Source organism: Procambarus clarkii, chromosome 12 (assembly GCF_040958095.1).
Source record: "Procambarus clarkii isolate CNS0578487 chromosome 12, FALCON_Pclarkii_2.0, whole genome shotgun sequence".
NCBI classification, from domain to species: Eukaryota; Metazoa; Arthropoda; class Malacostraca; order Decapoda; family Cambaridae; genus Procambarus; species Procambarus clarkii.
The window spans coordinates 13058617-13080437 of NC_091161.1; the positions used below are offsets into that span (position 1 = coordinate 13058617).

Here is a 21821-nt window from a genome sequence, read left to right on the forward strand (position 1 = left end):
ATAGAAACAAAGCAACAAAATAATTAGAGGAAAGGGGAGAGAAGGATAAAAGGAAAGGGAACATGTTCTTGAAAATTGTATATACCAACATGGATGGAGCGAGATACAAAATATTGGAGCTGAAAGATATAATTCAGCTTAAGGTCCCAGATATTGTTGCACTAACAAGAGACATAACTTATAAAGAAAATATTTGAAATGAGGTCGTATTCCCAAGGGGCTACACAGTTTGGAGATGTAACAGAATAACTAGGAAAGGGTGGAATGGCTGTGCTGGTGAAAGAACATCTGAAGGTTAGTAACTGGAAACCCTCGACATAATGGCATTGCCGGTCTGGAAAATGATAAACTGGTAATCGTAAATGCCTACAGCCCACCAGCAAGCAACACATGGACAAAGGAGGAACTGGATGAGAAACGAGAGGGGCCTCATAATGGTCACGAGAGATTATAGTAAAAATAGATAAAGATAACTCACGATTGCTGGTATTATGGGACTTAACTTTAAAGCAACAGACCGAGAGGCCTATGAAGCAAGAACTGAGGACATTTGGACAGGCAGATTTGTAAACCTCATTCTGGAGGCATTCATGTATCAACATGTAAAGCAGGCCACAAAAAAAGAGGGAAGGGGATGTTCCATCAGTACTGGGTCTAATATTCACCAGATAAGAAGAGGAGGTATTTGACATCCAGTACCTTCCTTCCTTGGGAAAAGAGTGATCATGTCCTGATGGACATTTAATATGCTTTGCGATATAATCTAGAAGAGAATGGGGACATTAAAACAGTTGATAAACTTGATTTCAAGAGAGGACACTATGGGGAACTTAAATTTTTTTTAATGTGTTTAATTGGACAGACTTGTTGCTAGGCAAGAAAATAAATGAGAAGTATGCCAAATTTGGCAAAGTATACGATGAAGGCACACAAACATTCATACCAAAACAGAGATCCAGAACTAGACTGGTTCAACAGAAATTATGAGGGGGGCCAGAGAGAAAAAGACAAGAAAATGGGTTCAATATAGGAAGAGGCCTAACCACAAACATACCAATACTACAAACAAACAAGAAGCAATTACACAACAGTGAGGAGAGAGGCAGAAAGGAACTTTGAGAAAGGTATAGCAGACATATATAAAACTGACCCAGGCCTTTTCTATAAATTCATTAAAAGTAAGCTGCAGGTAAAGGATAAAATCCAAAGATTGAGAACAGGGGAACAGGATTACTGAGAACGAAAAAGAAATGTGTGAAATGCTAAATGAACAGTTACAAAATGTATTTGTACAACATGAGGATATCATAGAACCAGACCTAATACCCATTCCAGAGCAATAAAAGTCCACTACAGGTTCACCATAGCCCGTGCTACTTGGTACATTTTGTTCCAAGTAGGGAATCTTAAACATCATTATCATCCAGAGCAAGCCATAGTATACATAGAGGTATCTCAAGACAGAGTGGAAAAATTACTCAAGGGGCTTGGAAGAAATAAAGCAGTTGGACCTGATGGAGTTTCACCTAGAGTGCTGCGAGAATGTGTAACTGAGCTAAGCATTCCACTCTAATTAATATTCCAGACATCCTTGTGCACAGGAATCTTAGCAGATATATGAAAAAGGGAAAACTTAGAAACAATCTATAAAAATGGGGGTCGAGAGGAACCACTAAATTATAGATCTTTATCGTTAACAAGTGTGGTAGTCAAAACACTAAACACAATAGTTAAAGAAAATGGATTGAACACCTAGAGTAATGCCATAATAACGGACAAACAGTATGGTTTACGAACAGGAAGATCTTAAGTTTTTATGATAGAGCCACAGAGATAATACAGGAAAGAGATGGTTAGGTTGACTGTGTATCTGGACCTAAAAATGGCTTTTGACAACAACAGGTTCTTCTGGAAACTGGAACATGCTGGAGGATTGACAGGGAGACTTCTGGCATGGATGAAAAACATTCTAACAGACGAAGGCTATAATCAGAGAATATATCTGACTGGAGGAATGTTACAAGTGGAGTACCACAGGGTTCAGTTCTTGTCATCATCTACATAAACGATCTACCAAAAGGAATACTTAATTATTTGAACATGTTTGTGGATGATGCTAAGACACTGGGGATGGTAAGAGGTGCAGATGATTACTATGCCCTTTAAATTGATCTAGATAAAGTAAGTACTTGGAGCATAAAATGGCAAATGGAATTCAATATGGAGAAATGCCGTGTTAAGGAATGTGACTTCGGAGAAAATAGACCATGCACAACTTACAAATTATGTGGAATAGAAATACAGAACTTTAATAAAGAACGAGACCTAGCGGTGGTTTTGGATAGTAAGCTGTCGCCAGAGGAACACAAAGAACATTGTGAGAGGAGTGTATGCATCACTTTCCAACTTCAGACTTGCTTTTAATTATATGCATGGTGAAATACTAAACTGTTTATGACTTCTTGTGAGACCAAAACTGAAATATGCAGTTGTATGGTGCCCAAATCTCAAGAAGCATAAAGAAACTGGAAAAGGTGCAGCAGCATGCTACAAAATGTATTCCAGAACTGAGAAACAAGAGTTACGAGGAGAGACTACAGACATTAAACGCGCCAAAACTAGAAGATAGAAGAAAAAGATGTGATATGATCACCACATATAAAATTCTAACAGGAATCGACCAAATTGACAAGGAGGAATTCCTGAAACCAGCAACATCATGAATAAGAGGACACAGTTTCAACCTAAGGAAACAGAGGTGCCAAAAAAAACATTAGAAAGTTTTCTAGCTTCCAGGTACCTATTTACTGCTAGGTAACAGGGGCATCAGGGTGAAAAACATTTTGACCATTTGTCTCCGCCTCCACCGGGGATCGAACCCGGAACCTCAGGACTACAAATCTCCAGCGCTGTCCACTCAGCTGTCAAGCGACCTTTGCAGAATTACAGAATATTTCAGAACCCAAATGCTTCCACTGTATCCCAAGAACAACAAGGAAGGTTATCTTGAGATGATTTCGGGGCTTTTTAGTGTCCCCGCGGCCCGGTCCTCGACCAGGCCTCCACCCCCAGGAAGCAGCCCGTGACAGCTGACTAACACCCAGGTACCTATTTTACTGCTAAGTAACAGGGTCATAGGGTGAAAGAAACTCTGCCCATTGTTTCTCGCCGGTGCTGATTTGATGCAGCTGATTTTTGCAGCTGATTTCAAAATCTGAAGTTTTCAATATTCAATTTTATAATTATTTTTTTATTTTCTTGTTTTTCAAGTTACACTGGTGTCATTTAGAGAAATTTGGAGCATTTGCCTAGTAGATTATTCACAAAACATTTGAAAGCGTTTCAGAAAATTTTAAGAACCGAGTTCAATGTCACACATCTTATGAAGTTTTGCGCAGTTTAAGGGTTAACAGATAACAACAAAGAAATACTGATGCTGCTTTCAGTGAGCCCCCTGAACACATTGAAAATCAGTGAACAAAACAAATTCTTTATGAATGTGATACAGCACCAACATTGAACCATACATGTTGACCAGACCACACACTAGAAGTTGAAGGGACGACGACGTTTCGGTCCGTCCTGGACCATTCTCAAGTCGATTGTGATAAGGAGGTAGGGACAGGCAATAAATAGGCAAGAGAGAGCTGAGGAGGAAAGTAAGGTGTAGGGGATAGTAGTAATAATGAGAACTGCAGAAGGCCTATTGGCCCATACGAGGCAGCTCCTACTATAACCCCCGAAGGAGATAGTAATAGGAATAAGAAGAGGATAGCAAGGGAGCGTAGGAGAAGACAATGAACAGAAAAAGGGAGAAGAGAGAAAGAAAAGGAAAGAGAAAGAAAGATAAATGGAAGGGGTAAGCTTATGTTAAGTCACGTTTGTTAGAAAGATTAGAGCATTTGAGTATATACTGTGAAAGGGAAGAGTCCACAGCAACAAAGCCAGGACTCAAGTTCATGTTGGGTACATTGTTAATAAGAGCCGATTCTAGAAGACGGCGTCTGTGTAGAGTAGAGGCAGGAAAGATTATTTTGGAGGAAGACCAATCAATGGGATGATTAGAATCCCTCACATGGCAGAAGAGAGCATTGTTAGTGTCAGCAGACTTAACACTTCTCTTGTGTTCTTTAAGTCTGTCATTCAGTGTACGGCCAGTTTCGCCACTTTTTTTTTCCAATTTTTCTACTTTCCGTTTCTTTAGGAAACATGAAGCAGCCTACCTGACAAACACTGACTGAACCTTTATGACATTTTCTTTTTTCAAATTTGTTCGTTTTTTTTTTTATAAACATGGAGCAGCCTACCTGACAAAACTCAACAAACCTTTTTGACATTTATTCTTTTTCAATTTTTTCAATTTTTTTTGTTTATTCTACAAAAAGTTTTCAATGCTTTGCAACATCACAGCAGTCACCCATTTACATCCCAGCATCATCAGCATCTTTAAACAAAAAAATTATTTATTTGCATCATCAGGGGTGTCCGTGATTGTGCGAAAAACGGTGGGAACACACTATTGTATGCGTTTTCTCGTTAATCAAACGAGCGCTCGCCAATCGAGACAAATTGTCGCCGATCGGCGCGCTCGTTACTCAAAATGCTCAAATTTTAAACCGCTCGTCACTTGAGGTTCCACTGTAGTCATTAAACTTGTTATTTGCATGATCTATATAGTCGTAATGGCTTGGCACTTTACCCTGTTAATTCCCTCCCTCCCTCCATTTAAAATGCAATCAGACCACTGATTTAAAATGCAATCAGACCACACTATTGAAAGAAAATGCAACATAAAAAATTTGATCGTAATCATGTCTGAAGACCTTACTTTGAAAGAACACAAAAAAGTAGCTGCCACAATTGCAAAGAAAGTAGGATAATAAAAACCTTTCAATAAGAGATGGCATACCAATGATTATATCTTTATAAGACACTTGTGCTCTCTAGGGTGGAATACTGTTGCACAATAACAGCCCCATGCAAAACTGTAGATATTGCTGACTTTGAAAACATTCAAAGGTCTTTTACTACTAGAATCCACTCAATATATCCTGTGCTACTTGAAACTTTTTGTTCCAAGTAGCGAATCTTAACAAAAACAACACTCGATAAAACTTCTAAATTATTGTGGCCGCCTAAAAATTGATAAACCAGCATTCTGTAGAGCGCGAGCAAGATACACAAATATTTTCACTTGGCAAATATCACAGGGACTGATTCTAAATCTGAACATTGAAATCACTCCACATGAAACCAGGAGGCATGGCAAGATGCACAAATTAGCCCCAATGAAAAGTAGAAGGAACTCTATCAACATCAAAGACTTTTCAACACACTCCCTCTACACATAAGGGGCATAGCTGGTTGACCTCTCCAGTGTTCCCAAAATAGTAACAGGAATTGATAAAATCGACAGGGAAGATTTCCTGAGACATGGCACTTCAAGAACAAGAGGTCATAGATTTAAACTAGCTAAACACAGATGCCGAAGAAATATAAGAAAATTCACCTTCGCAAATAGAGTGGTAGACGGTTGGAACAAGTTAAGTGAGAAGGTGGTGGAGGCCAAGACCGTCAGTAGTTTCAAAGCGTTATATGACAAAGAGTGCTGGGAAGACGGGACACCACGAGCATAGCTCTCATCCTGTAACTACACTTAGGTAATTACACTTAGGTAATTACATACCACATCAGTCCCTGTGGCGCAATGGTAAAACACGCTCCTTGCTCTTCGCAAGTGATTTCACCTGGGTTCATATCCTGATCGGGGAGGATTGACTAGGCACCAATCCTCAACAGATCTACTCTGTTGAATGGCTACCTGGTTGTTACACGATTTGGCAGATCGTGTTCCAGGGAAAATTGGATTAAGGCCCTGCCCGAAACGCTATGTGTGTTAGTGCCTTTATAAGAATATACTCATTGTTTGCCTGCTTTTTGGCTTTTTTAACAAAAAGTTATTATAATATCATGCCATAGGTCCTAAGAAAGTCAGTGGTAAAGTTCAACCTAAGAAAATAGTTGTGAGGATGACAATAGAGGAAAAACAAGAGATCATTCATAGTGAGAATGTGATGTCTCACTGCAGACAAGTGTTAAAACGCAGGGAAAAACAAGTGTCTATAGACAGATTATTAATAAGACAAGCAAGCAGTGAGTCACAACCAGATCCTAATGGTATGCCTGAAAAACATGATGGTACATGATTCAAGAAACTGGCAACTTGATACATGCACCTAGTGACCTGGGACAGGACGAGTCAACAACACTGGAACTGACTCATGGTAACATACGATATGTACATAAGTACAAGTACATAAAGTTTCAACACAAATATATACATACTATGTATTACAAATAGCAAAATGCTAAGGATAACAAATGATAAAGATGGTGAAGAACAAATGCAGAATAGAACCAGTGAAAAGTAGGTGCCATAGACACAGAGAACACTGAACATCAGAGGTCCACAGCTGGTCAACACCCTCCCAGCAAACATTAGAAATATTGCTGGAACAAAGGTGGATGTATTCAAGAGGCACTTGGCTAAGTTCTTGCAAGAAGTACTGAACCAACCAGGGTGTAGTGGGCCTGTGGGCCACTCCAAGTAACCCTGTTGGACCAAGTTATCTCAAGTCGAGCCTGAAATCAGGCCAGGCTTGGGGAGAAGAACTCCCAGAACCCTCTCCAAGTATGCTCCAGGTAAATAAGGAACCCGGCAACCCTCTACACGACAGGAAGCTAACAATGGCGGTATCTAGCAACTGCTTTTAAACACTTCGGAAGAGTGTAGGGATTCTACATAAGGTTTCACCTGAGCTGTGCAGAATTACCTACACACTATGCAAACTAGACAATGTACATACTGGATTTGTCCCAAGAACAGACTGATATGGGAAAACATAATCAAACTAATGGAGTACATTCCTGAAACACATAGGTTAGTGATCACAGAAAAGCTTCCAGCCATGTAAACAGATTGTGTAAAAACAATGAACATTGAACAAAACTCAGGAACTGATAGTTCAGAGCCACAACAGCAATGTGGAGGACAGTGTGTCAAAATATAGTACACAAAACCAAACGAAATATTGAAGAGCCAACCAGTAATATGAATAATGAGAGCCAAAGTGAGAAAGAATTCAGAAATCAAATATAGTAGTTAAAAAAAAAAAAAGACTGTCCAAAAACAAAGATGACCAAGGCAAGCACAAGTATAAACAAAAAAACATTCACAAATGAAAATATTTGCAAATGTCATGCAAACAGAATGTGCAAATATAGTATGGGCCTAAAGACACAAAATGCATCCCCAAAAATGCCGAAACATGTTGGAGAGAGGTAGACATAGTTTTGGAATAGTCAAGATACTTCCACCCTAAACTATGCAAATTTTCCATTAATGTGAAAAAATGCCATGATCTTCAATTTCAATGCCCAGCTCCACAGAAAGTACCACACTCTACAGGACAAGTGGTAACAAGTTAGGCGAGAAGGTGGTGGAGGCCAAGACCGTCAGTAGTTTCAAAGCGTTACAAGACAAAGAGTGCTGGGAAGATGGGACACCACAAGCGTAGCTCTCATCCTGTAACTACACTTAGGTAATTACCAGTTCAACTACCAAAACTGGAAAACCCATTGCCAGAACAGTACACCTTGGATCAGGATGGAAATGGAGAATTCCCAAAACCCACCAGAAATGACAATATGGAAAATCATTTATATTAGCAAGCAACTTAACATACTGTACATGCATACATACAATGCAGGCGATGAGTCACAATAACGTGGCTAAAGTAAGTTGACCAGACCACACACTAGAAGGTGAAGGGACGACGACGTTTCGCTCCGTCCTGGACCATTCTCAAGTCGATGATCACAATCGACTTGAGAATGGTCCAGGACGGACAGAAACATCGTCGTCCCTTCACCTTCTAGCGTGTGGTCTGGTCAACTAACATACATACTGTAATGTTAAGTTCATAAATGGTTGTCTAGTAGTGAAATTCAATATTTGGAGTATTTAGGAAATGCATACAAAAGATCATATGGATAGTGAAATCTGGATCCCACATTATAATCTAAATAAAAGTGATAAGAGAAAGTATGTCAAGTGGAGGAGCAGGAATGCATGGTATGCATAGAGCTATTGAGCATAGAGAACTCAACTAATGAGGTGGCAGAGGTACAGTGGTACCTTGGTGTATGACTGCCCTAGAGTACTACGACTTTTTTGGCATACAATGTCAAATTCATCGTAAAAATTGAATTGGTGTACAAAGTTTTGCTTAAAATACGACGTCTGTTGATACATGTTTGGGTCGAACGAGCGCGTGGTGCTGGGACGCGGGACAATTGTTTACCAGTGTATCCCGCCTACCTGCCCAGTGATGACCGTACTCGAATTCTTTGTAAAGAATTTCATTGTTTTTGTGTTTTTTTTTGTTTCTGAACATAAAAGTTCTATTATATATCATGCCATGGATCCCAAGAAAGTCAGCGTGGTAAAGTTCAACCCAAGAAAATAGTTGTGAGGATGACAATAGAGAAAAAAAAACAAGAGATCATACGTAAAAATGAAAATGGTATGCGGGTTGTCGATGTACCCTCATTAATTAAGAAAATGTGTACAGTCTGGGAAGAACTGCAAAGTTTTGCTGTGCTGAAACGTGTCACCCAGATAAAGCTGTAACAGGCTGTTGCATTAACCTTTTAAACGACAATGTGATGTCTCACTACAGACAAGTGGTAAAACTTAGGGAAAAACAAGAAAAACAGAAAAAAGTGTCGCTAGACAGGTTTGTAGCGAGACAAACAAGCAGTGAGCCACAAGCAGGTCCGAGGGGTATGCAGGCAAAATGTAGGGGGGGGGAGAGAGAGTGTACCCTGGAGAAGTCCTCACTGCCTGATGTTATAATGGAAGGGGACTCATATTCCAAACACTAACACCTCCACCTCCTCGTCTTCCATATGCCAACAAGAGTCCTCAATAAAGGTAAGATATACATACAGTACTGTATTGTAGTTCAAAATAAGTGGTAGTCGGTATAAAATGTATTTTTAAGTTAATATTTTGGGGGTGTGGAACGGATTAATTCAATTTACATTATTTCTCATGGGAAAATTCGTATTGGTTTACAAATTTTTGGTGTATGACGCATCGCTGGGAATGGATTAGTTTTGTAACTGAAGGTACCACTGTATACTTGAAATCAAGGTAAAAGATTAATTATCATTCTAATATACAGTACAGTACTTCTAATATACAAACCACCAGATCCAAGTTAAGAATTCAAAGAGCCGATGCACAAAATAGAGAATATCCTTGATAATCTATTAAACCCAGTACCAGATAATATCTTCCTTGGAGATTTAAATTATATTTGTCTACCCAGTTTAAGATGGAGGATGGCAAACAGCAACATTGTAGCAGGAAATCAACCTCAAAATAACCAACCACAGGTCAGAGACCTATTGCTTGGTACCTGCTTGATGGGGTTCTGGGAGTTCTTCTACTCTCCAAGCCCGGCTCGATGCCAGGCTTGACCTGCGAGAGCTTGGTCCACCAGGCTGTTGCTTGGAATGGCCCACAGAATCCACACATCCAAAGCTCAGTTTGTCCGGCACACTTTGACGAAAACTATCTAGTTCTCTCTCTTGAAGATGTTAATATTTCTTATGCTGGGAGTATGTTTAACAACTGTGGACTTCTGATGTTTATACAGTATTCTCTGATTGTGCCTATTCACTGCTGTTCACTGGTTCTATTCTGCATTTTCTTCCATATCGTTCACTCCAGTATGTTGTTATTTTACCGTGCAGATATGGTACCTGGTCCTCCAGTATTTTCCACATGTATATTATTTGATCTCTCTCTCTCTCTCGTCTCCTTTCTTGTGAGTACATTTGGAGAGCTTTGAGACGATCCCAATAATTTAGGTACTTAATCTCGTCTATGTATACCGTGTATGTTCTCTGTATTCACTATTTCAGCAATCTCTCCTGCTCTAAAAGGGAAAGCAAGTACTGTACTGAGCAGGCAGTACTCAAGAGAGGAGAGCACAAGTGATTTGAATAGTACAACCAATGTGATGGGATCCCTGGATTTGAAAGTTCTCATAATCCATCCTACCATTTTTCTGGCTAACACAACATTTGCTTGGTTATGCTCCCTAAATGTTAGGTCGTCAGACATCATTATTCCCAAATCCTTTACATGTTGCTTTCCTACTATGGGCAGATTTGATTGTTGTGTATCCTGTATTATGTTTAAGGTTCTCATTTTTAATGTATCAGAGTACCTGGAATTTATCACTGTTAAACATGTTATATTCTGCTGCCCAGTCAAAAACTTTATTAATATCTGCTTGTAATTTTTCAATGCCTTCAGCATCGGTAATTTTGATGCTGATTTTTGTCATCTATGAAGGATGATAAGCTGTGATTTGTATTTTTGTCTATACTTGATAAGAGAATAAGGAAAAACAGTGGTGCAAAGACTATACTCTGAGGTACAGAGCTTTTAACTGCACTTGGACTATTTTATTTAATTGACTGCTACACTTTGTGTTCTGTCCAACAGGAAAATGAGTATCCACTGTCCTACTTTACCAGTTATTCCCATTGACCTCATTCTGTGTGCTATCACTTCATGGTCACATTTGTCAAATGCATTTGTCAAGTCTGTGTATACAAGATCTACATTTTGCTATTCTTCTAAGGCTTCTGTGAATTTGTCATAGTGGTTGAGTAACTGACAGACAGACTCTCCCCGCTCTAAATCCATGTCGTCCTGGGTTGTGTAGTTCATTATTTTCCATAAAATTTGAAATTTGATTCCTAATCACTCTTTCAAAAATGCTCATTATTTGTGATTTTAGTGTAACTGATCTAAAAAAATAAATTGCCAAAGCTACCTGCCTACTCTGATTCCTACCCTCCTTGTGCAGAGGAGCTATATCTGCAGATTTAAAAGTGCTGTTGGTATCTCCCCTGTATCCAGGCTCTTTCTCCATATTACGCTGAGCACTCGCGCTACTGGTACCTGTACTTTATATTTCTTTATGAATATTGAATTCCACGAGTCAGGCCCAGGGGGGCCGAGTGCATGGGCATATTGTCAATTTCTCTTTCAAAGTCTTCTGAGTTGGTGCCTCAGACTCGCATGATCGCTTCAACATTTGCTCTGTTTCTTCCATCTTCCCGTTTAGGTTTATTTTCCTTTCTTATGATAGTCGTGTCTGCTTAACCATTTCTGTTTTTTTCTTCTTCTGTACAGTCTGCGTTCTCTTTCTAGAGTGGTCCTCTTTCTGACCCTCTTCACAGGCATTTGCTTCAAGCAGATCTTGTATACTTCAGCTGTCAGTTGAGCTATTTCCTGAAATTACCCAAGTGTAGTTACAGGATTCCGTGTCAAATTCTCATTAAACCAACAGATCACAAAAGCAACTAGGAACGAAAAACACATTCGACCTGATCTTCATAAACGACGAAGAAATAGACATTACAATCTCAAATACTTACATACTAAGACCACAAGCTCATTGAAGTTCAAACTAACCTGTAGTGGGGGTCAAGAGGATCGACTGGAAAAAAAATAAACAGACCAGGCAAACATCTAATGGGAAACAGTCTTATCTTGAGATGATTTCGGGGCTTTTAAGTGTCCCCGCGGCCCGGTCCTCGACCAGGCCTCCACCCCCAGGAAGCAGCCCGTGACAGCTGACCAACACCCAGGTACCTATTTTACTGCTAGGTAACAGGGGCTCTTTTGTCTTCAGCAACAAACCTCCCACAAAGGGAACAGCCCAACTGACTGCTGAAACAAACAAGATCTGCTAGAAGGATGATCATCATCCGCTAGGAAGGTGGGTAGGTATCATGCGCCTGTGAGGGGGGGCAGAAAGAGGACCACTCTAGAAAGAGGATACAGGTGACTCTACAGGAAAAGGAAAAAAAAATCAGGGAAATGCTCAAGTAGACATGACTTTAAAAATAAAAATAAAAATTCTAGAAAGAGGATACAGGTGACTCTACAGGAAAAGGAAAAAAAATCAGGGAAATGCTCAAGTAGACATGACTTTAAAAATAAAAATAAAAATTCTTAACAGGGAGATCGAAGAAAGAAGCTTCACCAGACGCTGAAGCAATCATGCCAGTCTGAGGAATTTGAATTTGAACAGAAAGACAAATCCTAAATAATGTTCACACGTGCGAACACAAAATCAAAGACCTCCACCAGTATTGGACCTTTCCTTACAACTATGGGTTCGTACACAGAAAATGACAAAAGAAATTAGTGAAATTCTAGGTCAGTATGAGGCAATATTTAGTTAGCACCCCAATAAACAACATGAAAGTTGAAGATCCAGATAGCTTCTTTTTCTTATGAATGACATCCAAACACCAGATAACATAACTGATATCAACACAAACGCTGAAGGCTTTGCAAGAGAAATTGACATGAAGTCCATGCTCTCAGCCTGACTCGGGCCCTCACTCGTGGAATTCAATATGCATAAAGAAATGTAAAGAATTAGTAGCATGAGCGCTCAATGTAATTTGGACAAAGAGACTGGATACAGGGAAGATACCAGCAGACATAGCTTCACTACACAAGGGAGGTAGTATGGCTCTGGAAAAAACTATAGACCAATTTCACTATTACACATAATTTGAAGTTATTCAAAGATATAAGTTATACAGTACTGTATTAGATTATAAGTTATAAAAAAAAAGTTTAACCTATAATTTTAAAGTTTTTGAAATAGTGATTAGGAATCAAATCTCCAGTTTTATGTAAATCAATGAACTTCATAACCCCAGACAACACAACATGGATTTAGAGTGGGAAAATCCTGATACAGTTACTCAACAACAAAGACAAAATCAGATGCATTAGAAGGAAAGCAAAATGCAGATGTTGTATACACAAACTTATACAAAGATATTCAATAAGTGTGACCACGGAGTGAAAGCCCATCAAATGAGATCAGTAGGAATAACGGATAAAGTGGATTTTCAACTTTGTTGAACAGAATGCAAAAAGTAACCGTCAATCAAATAAGATTAAGTCCATTCTCAAGTTGAATGTGGTCCAGGACGGATCGAAACGTCGTCGTCCCTTCACTTTCTAGTGTGTGACCTGGTCAACATACTTCAGCCACGTTATTGTGACTCATCGCCTACAAGATTAAGTCCAATTGCAGTGAAAAGCTCTATACCCAAGGGCACAGTCCTTACACCACTGCTCTTTCTCATTCGTATCTCAGATATAGACAAAAATCGGCACGAGTTCAAGTTCATGAAAATTTTGTACAGTGGAATCTCTGGTAGCAAATGTCCGTCTTTACAAATTTTTGGGGTTACAAACTCAATTTCTTTGGAAATTTTGTATCGAGCTATGAACTTCTCCTCACCTTGAGACTTTGTTAATACACGTATGGATCGACCGAGCGTGTGGTTCCTGGTGGCATGGGTGACTGCACTTCAGTTGACCAGTGCTTTCCGCTTAGTGACTATCGCACTTGATTTTTTTTTTAAATAATTTCATTGTTTTCTGCTTTTGGTTTTTTTGAACATATAATTATTATATATCACGCCGTGGGTCCCAAGAAAGCCAGTGGTATGGTTCAACGAAAAGAAAGAAAGCTGTTCAAAGAAAATAGCTGTGAGTAGAGGTGTAAGAGGATGTCCCTTCCTCACTAAGAAAATGTGTGAAGTATGGGAAGAAATACAATGTCTTGTTGAAAAAACTCACCCAGATAAAACTGTAGCAACTCCAAGCTTGGAGTTGCACTGATGCATTGATAATACACACACAATTTTAAGTTAATGAGAGAATATAAAAAGTAGATACAGGGATAAAGTAGCAGTGAAATACAACTAAATAAAACAACCAAAGACCTGTCCAAGAATATGACAAACATAAGAACAAAGGTAACTGCAGAAGGCCTATTGGTCCATACGAGGCAGCTCCTATCTATAACCACCCAATCCCACTCATAAACATGTCCAACCCGCGCTTGAAACAATCGAGAGACCCCATCTCCACCACGTTACGTAGTAATTGGTTCCACAAATCATCAACCCTGTTACCGAACCAGTATTTACCCAAGTCTTTCCTAAATCTAAACTTATCCAATTTATACCCATTGTTTCGTGTTCTGTCTTGTGTTGATACTTTTAATTCCCTATTAATAGAAACGGGCCACTTTACCAGTGTACGGATACATGGAGCTAAATTCGTGTTAGCGGTAATGAGAAACTTTCCAAGCCAGCAAGTCGAGTCTGGCCTCAGGATGGGCTCAGGGAGTAGAAGAACTCCCGAAACTCTCTTCAGGTATGTCCCAGGCATGTCAAAAGGCCCAGGAGGCCAGCCAGAATTAACCTGATATTCTCTTTGAATGAGTCAAACACAAGGGACGTAAACTTTGAAGCGCCCATTTCAAGTTTTTTTTTTGTATCGGCATGGTTTTTTTGTGGAAGTAGGGAGGGATGCTGTGTTCAGAGAAATGTTTAAGAGCTAGAAAAATAGCATACCAGAGGGAAAAGTACGAGGAAATGATACTGTCAAGAATATTACAAGTAATAAAGGTCTAAAGAGGGCAGATCCCACAAGAAATGCTAGGAAGACCCAACAAGTGTCCAGTGGGAGGATAATGAAAGTTATAGGACAAATCCATAATCTAACAAAGTGCATATCATAGAAAAATCTACAAGAACAGAATAACAACAGAGGACAACCAAGGGGTACCAGATCCAGGAATGAGTACAGTGAGTGAGTGTGAAGGTAAGCGGAAATGTTACTTGAAAATAACGTTGCAAATAAAACAGTCACAATTAGGGAGCCGGTTGGCCGATCGGACAGCACACTGAACTTGTGATCCTGTGGTCCCGGGTTTGATCCCGGACACTGGCGAGAAACAATGGGCACAGTTTCTTTCACCCTATGCCCCTGTTATCTAGCAGTAAAATAGGTACCTGGGTGTTAGTCAGCTGTCACGGGCTGCTTCCTGGGGGTGGAGGCCTGGTCGAGGACCGGGCCGCGGGGACACGAAATCACGAAATCACCTCAAGATAACCTCAAGAAGAGATCACAATGTCAACAATTTCAGGAATATTTGCAGCCTGGTTTTACTTCCCTGGTTCATAAAGTTCTGTAACTCATGGGGCCTCATGGCTATCACAGCCAGGAATACGCTAGACGTTATAATGAAAACTTATAGCAACAAAAATCCTGGCCACTTATTACAAGAAAAAGGAGACAGAGAGAGATAGAGAGAAACAAGACACTAAGCTACATATTAATTTCAAATCATGGTTGATAGAAGTTACATGACCAGGTGGCCAAGGACAGACAAAACAGAAAAAGTTAGATAGATTGCAAATAACTTTTACTATCAGACTGTCATCAACATAGACAATTGCATAAAATGGAGGAATAGCCCCTTCCAAACTGGAGAAATTGCTGACCTGGAGAGAGTGCAGAGATCCTTTACTGCTAGTATTCACTCAGTAAAACACCTAAAACTAAATCGATTGATTGACTAAAATGCATAAATTTGTATTCTCTTGAGTGCAAGCGGGACATACACATAATAAATTATGTGTGGAAAATAGTAGAGGGGCTGGTCCCAAACCTGCACACAGAAATAACACGACATGAGACCAGAAGGCATGGCAGGAGGTGCAGACCCTCGTTGAAAAGCAGGTGTGATAGGTACTCAAGAGAGAGAACTCTATCAACATCAGAGGCCCGAGACTGTTCAACACGCTTCCAATAGTTGACCCCTTACAGTGTTCAAGAGAACTTGTTAAATACCTCTAAAGAATACCTGATCAATCAAGGCTGTGATTCATACATCAGGCTGCGAGCAGCCACATCCAACAGCCTGGTTAACCAGTCCAGCAACAAGGAGGCCTTCGAGGACCAGGCCGCGGGGACAACGAGCCCAGAAATAATCGCAAGGTAACCGCAAGGTATAAGCAGAAGTGAATGTGTCCCAAGAGAATAAAAAAGTCCCTCTTCCACAGAAGACAACAGTCACCGAGAGAAGAGACCTAAGTACAGTACAGTACTGTAGTATGATCCTACAGTAGCACACAAATTGTGTACAACTTCCCCTGTTACAGGAAGAAAAACGGGATGGCTAATGTACTGCAAATTAGTATAACTCGATATACTCAATTTGCAATGAGGATAATTGCTTCTTTCTGACAACTGCAAATTTTCTGAAGTGTCTTCTTAAGAAGACAAATTCCCTAGTAACTACACGTTTAGAAATTACAGAAAAATGCAAATGGAAAGTGCAGGCCACCCAGGTATGTGGAGAAACACAGATGGACTATCTTGAGGTTATCTTGAGATGATTTCGGGGCTTTTTAGTGTCCCCGCGGCCCAGTCCTCGACCAGGCCTCCACCCCCAGGAAGCAGCCCGTGACAGCTAACACCCAGGTACCTATTTTACTGCTAGGTAACAGAGGCATAGGGTGAAAGAAACTCTGCCCATTGTTTCTCGCCGGTGCCTGGGATCAAACCCAGGATCACAAGATCACAAGTCCAGCGTGCTGTCCGCTCGGCCGACCAGCTTCCGACTACAACAAAATCAAAACATAGTGCTAGAGCATGCTAATAAACAGAGTGCAAGCACAGTTCCATATGGACAAACAGACCCAACCCAAAAGGAAGTTAGTAACAACAGAAATCTGCAAGATCCCCTCTTTAATCTATCAGCAAAGAGCCTCCACAGAATGTAGATAGACTACAATAAGCAAACAGCACGAGTGTGGAACCTGCCAATATTATGCATGGGGTTATCTTAAGGTTATCCTGAGATGATTTCGGGGCTTAGCGTCCCAGCGGCCCGGTCCTCGACCAGGCCTCCTTGTTGTTACCCCCCCCCCCCGGAAGCAGCCCATAGCAGCTGTCTAACTACCAGGTACCTATTTACTGCTAGGTAACAGGGGCATCAGTGTGAAAAACATTTTGCCCATTTGTTTCCTCCTCCACCGGGAATCGAACCCGGAACCTCAGGACTACGAATCCGAAGCGCTGTCCACTCAGCTGTCAGGGGTGTGTGTAAATTTGGGCAATGAGGAAGAATTAATAGAACATGCAAACATAAAGACAAATGCAGAAATATCCTAACTACAGGAACAGGTCGTTCTGAAAACTGCAAATAAAGCCACCCAAAAAACTGTGTAAAAACTAGCTAAACAAGGAAGTGTGTTTTAACAAAGACTGCTTAATTTTTCATAAAAATGCAAATGGAACCAAGCAAATAAAATCAAGTCAAAATAACCCCATTACGCATACATTGCTTATACAGCAACACCCATCATGCATAACGGCGGGGGATTTTCTTTTAGCAAGAGAAAGAGATAAAGAATGGCAAAAAATGTCCAAACTGTACAGTCTGGTTCAGATTTGACAGTTGTCTGACTCAAATCAGAGAAGAATACAAACTATAGTACTGTATCATTCTCTGTAGATGATACTAGAATTTTCACGAGTAGACAATACAGAGGACACGGCAAACCTCCAATCTGATGTAACTCTTTCACTGGACCATAGAAAATAACACGATGTTTAATGAGGATAAGTTCCAATTACGACGCTGTGGAAAAAACGAAAATATCAAAGCACAAACCACATATAAAATGCAGTTACAACATGCTATTGAAAAAACATAAAAGTGATGTTAAAGATTTAGGAGTAATCATGTCAGACCATACCAGTGATACTTTTCAAGACACTAGTGCTCTCTAGGGTGGAATATTGTTGCACACTAACGGCCCCATTCAGTGCAGGAGAAATTGCTGACCTGGAGAGTGTGCATAGATCTTATACTGCTAGCATCCAACATCTAAATTATTGGGACCACCTGAAAATTTTATATCTGTATTCCCTGAAGTGCAAATCTGGTTCCAAATCTGGACTGGTTCTAAATCTGAACAGAGATTACATCCCATGAAACCAGTAAACACAGCAGGATGTGCAAAATAGCCCCACTGAGGACCAGAGGTGCAATAAGCATGCTGATAGAGAACTCTTATCAACATCAAAGGCCCAAGATTTTTCAACTCGCTTCCCCCACACATATAAGAGATAATTGGCCAACCTCTCACAGAGTTCAAAAGAGAACTCAACAAGCCTGGTCGTTGGGAGTCGGTCGGCCGACCGGACAGCACACTGGTCTTGTGATCCTGTGGTCCTGGGTTCGATCCCAGGCGCCGGCGAGAAACAATGGGCAGAGTTTCTTTCACCCTATGCCCCTGTTACCTAGCAGTAAAATAGGTACCTGGGTGTTAGTCAGCTGTCACGGGCTGCTTCCTGGGGGTGGAGGCCTGGTCGAGGACCGGGCCGCGGGGACATTAAAGCCCCGAAATCATCTCAAGATCTCAAGAAGAAGCCCCTTCAAAAGCTACCCGATCAACCAGGCTGAGACTTACGTCAGGCTGCGAGCAGCTACGTCAAACAGCCTGGTGGACAAGACCATCAACCACAAGGCCCGGTCAACGTCCGGGCCCCAGGGACATTAACCCCCGCAATCTTCAACAGGTAGGTAGATGCTAAACAAGACACAGACAATGAGAGCCCCCTTACCACGACCCAAGTAAAATACCAAGCATGTCCACAAATACGACAACATCTTTCCTATTTGTCAACATACGAGGTATCAATCATGCAATACAAAGTCCATCTAATAACTGGCCTCTTAAATGAGGCAAATGCAATGTTTGCAGCTTCGAATGAAACTCGCACTAAGACCTATTATGATGTAATCCGGTATCTATATCTCTTATCAAATCTATCTATCTCTACCTATCTCTATATCAAATCTTTTCAGATGTGACAGGAAACTCGGGCTACAGGGAGGGGTCAGCCAATACAACACACACTCGTCTGCATCTGGAGGTTATCTGGAGATGATTTCGGGGATTTTTAGTGTCCCTGCGGCCCGGTCCTTGACCAGGCCTCCACCCCCAGGAAGCAGCCCATGACAGCTGACTAACACCCAGGTACCTAGTTTACTGCTAGGTAACAGGGGCATAGGGTGTTTATCTTGAGATGATTTCGGGGCTTTAGTGTCCCCGTGGCCCGGTCCTTGACCAGGCCTCCACCCCCAGGAAGCAGCCCATGACAGCTGACTAACACCCAGGTACCTATTTTACTGCTAGGTAACAGGGGCATAGGGTGAAAGAAACTCTGCCCATTGCTTCTTGCCGGTGCCTGGGATCGAACCCAGGACCACAGAATCACAAGTCCAGCATGCTGTCCGCTCGGCCGACCGGCACAAACTGCTAAACAACACAAACTATATGGTAGAAGTGCTGATAATAAGAACAAATTTTAAATAAAGCGATTATCCTTGTTTATAAAACACCAGATACATATCCTCAACCGTTTAAAAACAAACTTCTGAAAATAAATAACCGCTTTGAAAACACCACAAACTCCCACAGAACCCTGCCCCTATCACCATCTTATGCTTGGTGATTTCAACCTAAGGTATCTAAAAATAAAAAATGTAGCAAATACTGTTATAGCAGAAAATCCCAGGAAGCAGTCACACACAAATGACCTCTTGTAGATGTGTGACACATTTATTTAAAACCAGCAATTACTAGAGCCAACTAGGAAAGAAAACACCGTAGACCTTATTTGTTACAAACAACGATGAACTCATTAGGGACATAATGATTATAAACACTTGTTATTCAGATCACAACCTAATCATAGTCTAGACAAGCATGGACGATATACCTGTGCAGCCAATCGCAAATCGAGGAGGAAGAAAATTAAGCAAATTCAATTTTAATACCAAACTTAAATGGGAACGAATAAGACCTCACAGAAATATACTGGAAAGAACAGCTTGACACTGCAAACTTAAACCAGTGGTTTGAGAAAATAGACACAGAAGCACTAGAAGTACGTAGAAGGCACATACCACAGAGAGAGAGAGAGAGAGAGAGAAATAGATGCAAACTGAAATGAGAATAACATTGCACAAATCTCCACTCTATCCTAACAACAACGAAGAAGGCTATGTAGGGAAATAGAAATGATCAAGCTCAAGCTGTAACAATCATATAGAATCCAAGAGCCAAAGAGAGCAAAAGGCAATAAGCAAAATAGCAATCTGAAATACAGTACTTTTTCTCCTTTGCAAAAATTAGAACAAAAATTGAAGCCAGTATTGGGTCTCTTGTGCAAGTGTGATGGAACTTTAACTGATGGCAACAAAGAAATGAGTGACATACTGAGACTTTAGTACAATTCTGTTTTCAGTGAACCCCTGAACACATGGAAGATCAATGATCCAAATGAATTCAACCCACGTCGAACCATATATCAGATGTCACATTAAACCCACTGGACTTTGAAGTAACCATAGACAGCATGCCCATACACACTGCACCGGGCCCAGACTCTTGGAATTCTTTATTCATCAAGAAGTGCAAAACACCACTATCACAGGCCCCTAAACATCTAAAGGATCTAGGAATAATCATGTTGGAAGACCTAACACGAGCTATAAGACTGTTAAAGAACACGATAAAGTAGCTGTCACGACAAAGAAACAACTGGTTGGATACCTGCTTGATGGGGTTCTGGGAGTTGTTCTACTCCCCAAGCCCGGCCGCGGTTCTGGGAGTTGTTCTACTCCCCAAGCCTGGCCGCGGTTCTGGGAGTTGTTCTACTCCCCAAGCCCGGCCGCGGTTCTGGGAGTTGTTCTGCTCCCCAAGCCTGGCCGCGGTTCTGGGAGTTGTTCTACTCCCCAAGCCCGCCCCCGTTCTGGGAGTTGTTCTACTCCCCAAGCCCGGCCGCGGTTCTGGGAGTTGTTCTACTCCCCAAGCCCGGCCGCGGTTCTGGGAGTTGTTCTACTCCCAAGCCCGGCCGCGGTTCTGGGAGTTGTTCTACTCCCCAAGCCCGGCCTGCGGCCAGGCTTGACCTGGATAACAAGGACCTTCCAAACAAGCGATGCCATACCAATTACTTTTCAAGACATTAGTGCTCTCTAGGGTGGAATACTGTTGCACACTAACAGCATTATTCAGTGAGGGAGAAATTGCTGATCTATTATCTGGCAGTAAACCTCTACCGCTAGAATACACTCTTAAGTCATCTGAATTACTGGGAACGATTAAAAGTTCTAAACCAGTAGAGTGCAGGCAAGAGATATACATAATAATCTACATTTATAAAATACTATGAGGAACTGGTTCCAAATCTGAACACAGAGATTACATCACACAAAACCAGCAGGCATGGCAGGATGTGCAAAAAAGCTCCAGTGAAAAGCAGAGGTGCAACAGATTCACTGAGGGAGAGCTGTTATCAATATCAAGGGCCCAAGACTTCAACACTCTCCCCGCTATACATAAGAACATAATTGGCCAGTCTTTCACTGTGCTCATGGTTATCTTGAGGTTATCTTGAGGTTATCTTGAGATGATTTCGGGGCTTTAGTGTCCCCGCGGCCCGGTCCTCGACCAGGCCTCCACCCCCAGGAAGCAGCCCGTGACAGCTGACTAACTCCCAGGTACCTATTTACTGCTAGGTAATAGGAGCATTCAGGGTGAAAGAAACTTTGCCCATTTGTTTCTGCCTCGTGCGGGAATCGAACCCGCGCCACAGAATTACGAGTCCTGCGCGCTATCCACCAGGCTACGAGGCCCCCTGGTGCCCAAGAGAAAATTCGACAAACCCCTCCAAAGGGGTTTGGACGGCTTCTTGATCACAGCCTGATTCAACCAGGTTGTGATTCATATGCGAGGCTGCGAGTAGCTGCATCCAACAGCCTGGTTGACCA

General features: G+C 41.2%; 1 protein-coding gene across 22 annotated transcripts in view; it reads right to left on the reverse strand.

The window, feature by feature from the left end:
* The window catches only part of LOC123772912 (protein tramtrack, beta isoform), a 171887-nt gene that overhangs the window by 83601 nt on the left and 66465 nt on the right, over positions 1-21821 (reverse strand). The window lies entirely within an intron of this gene.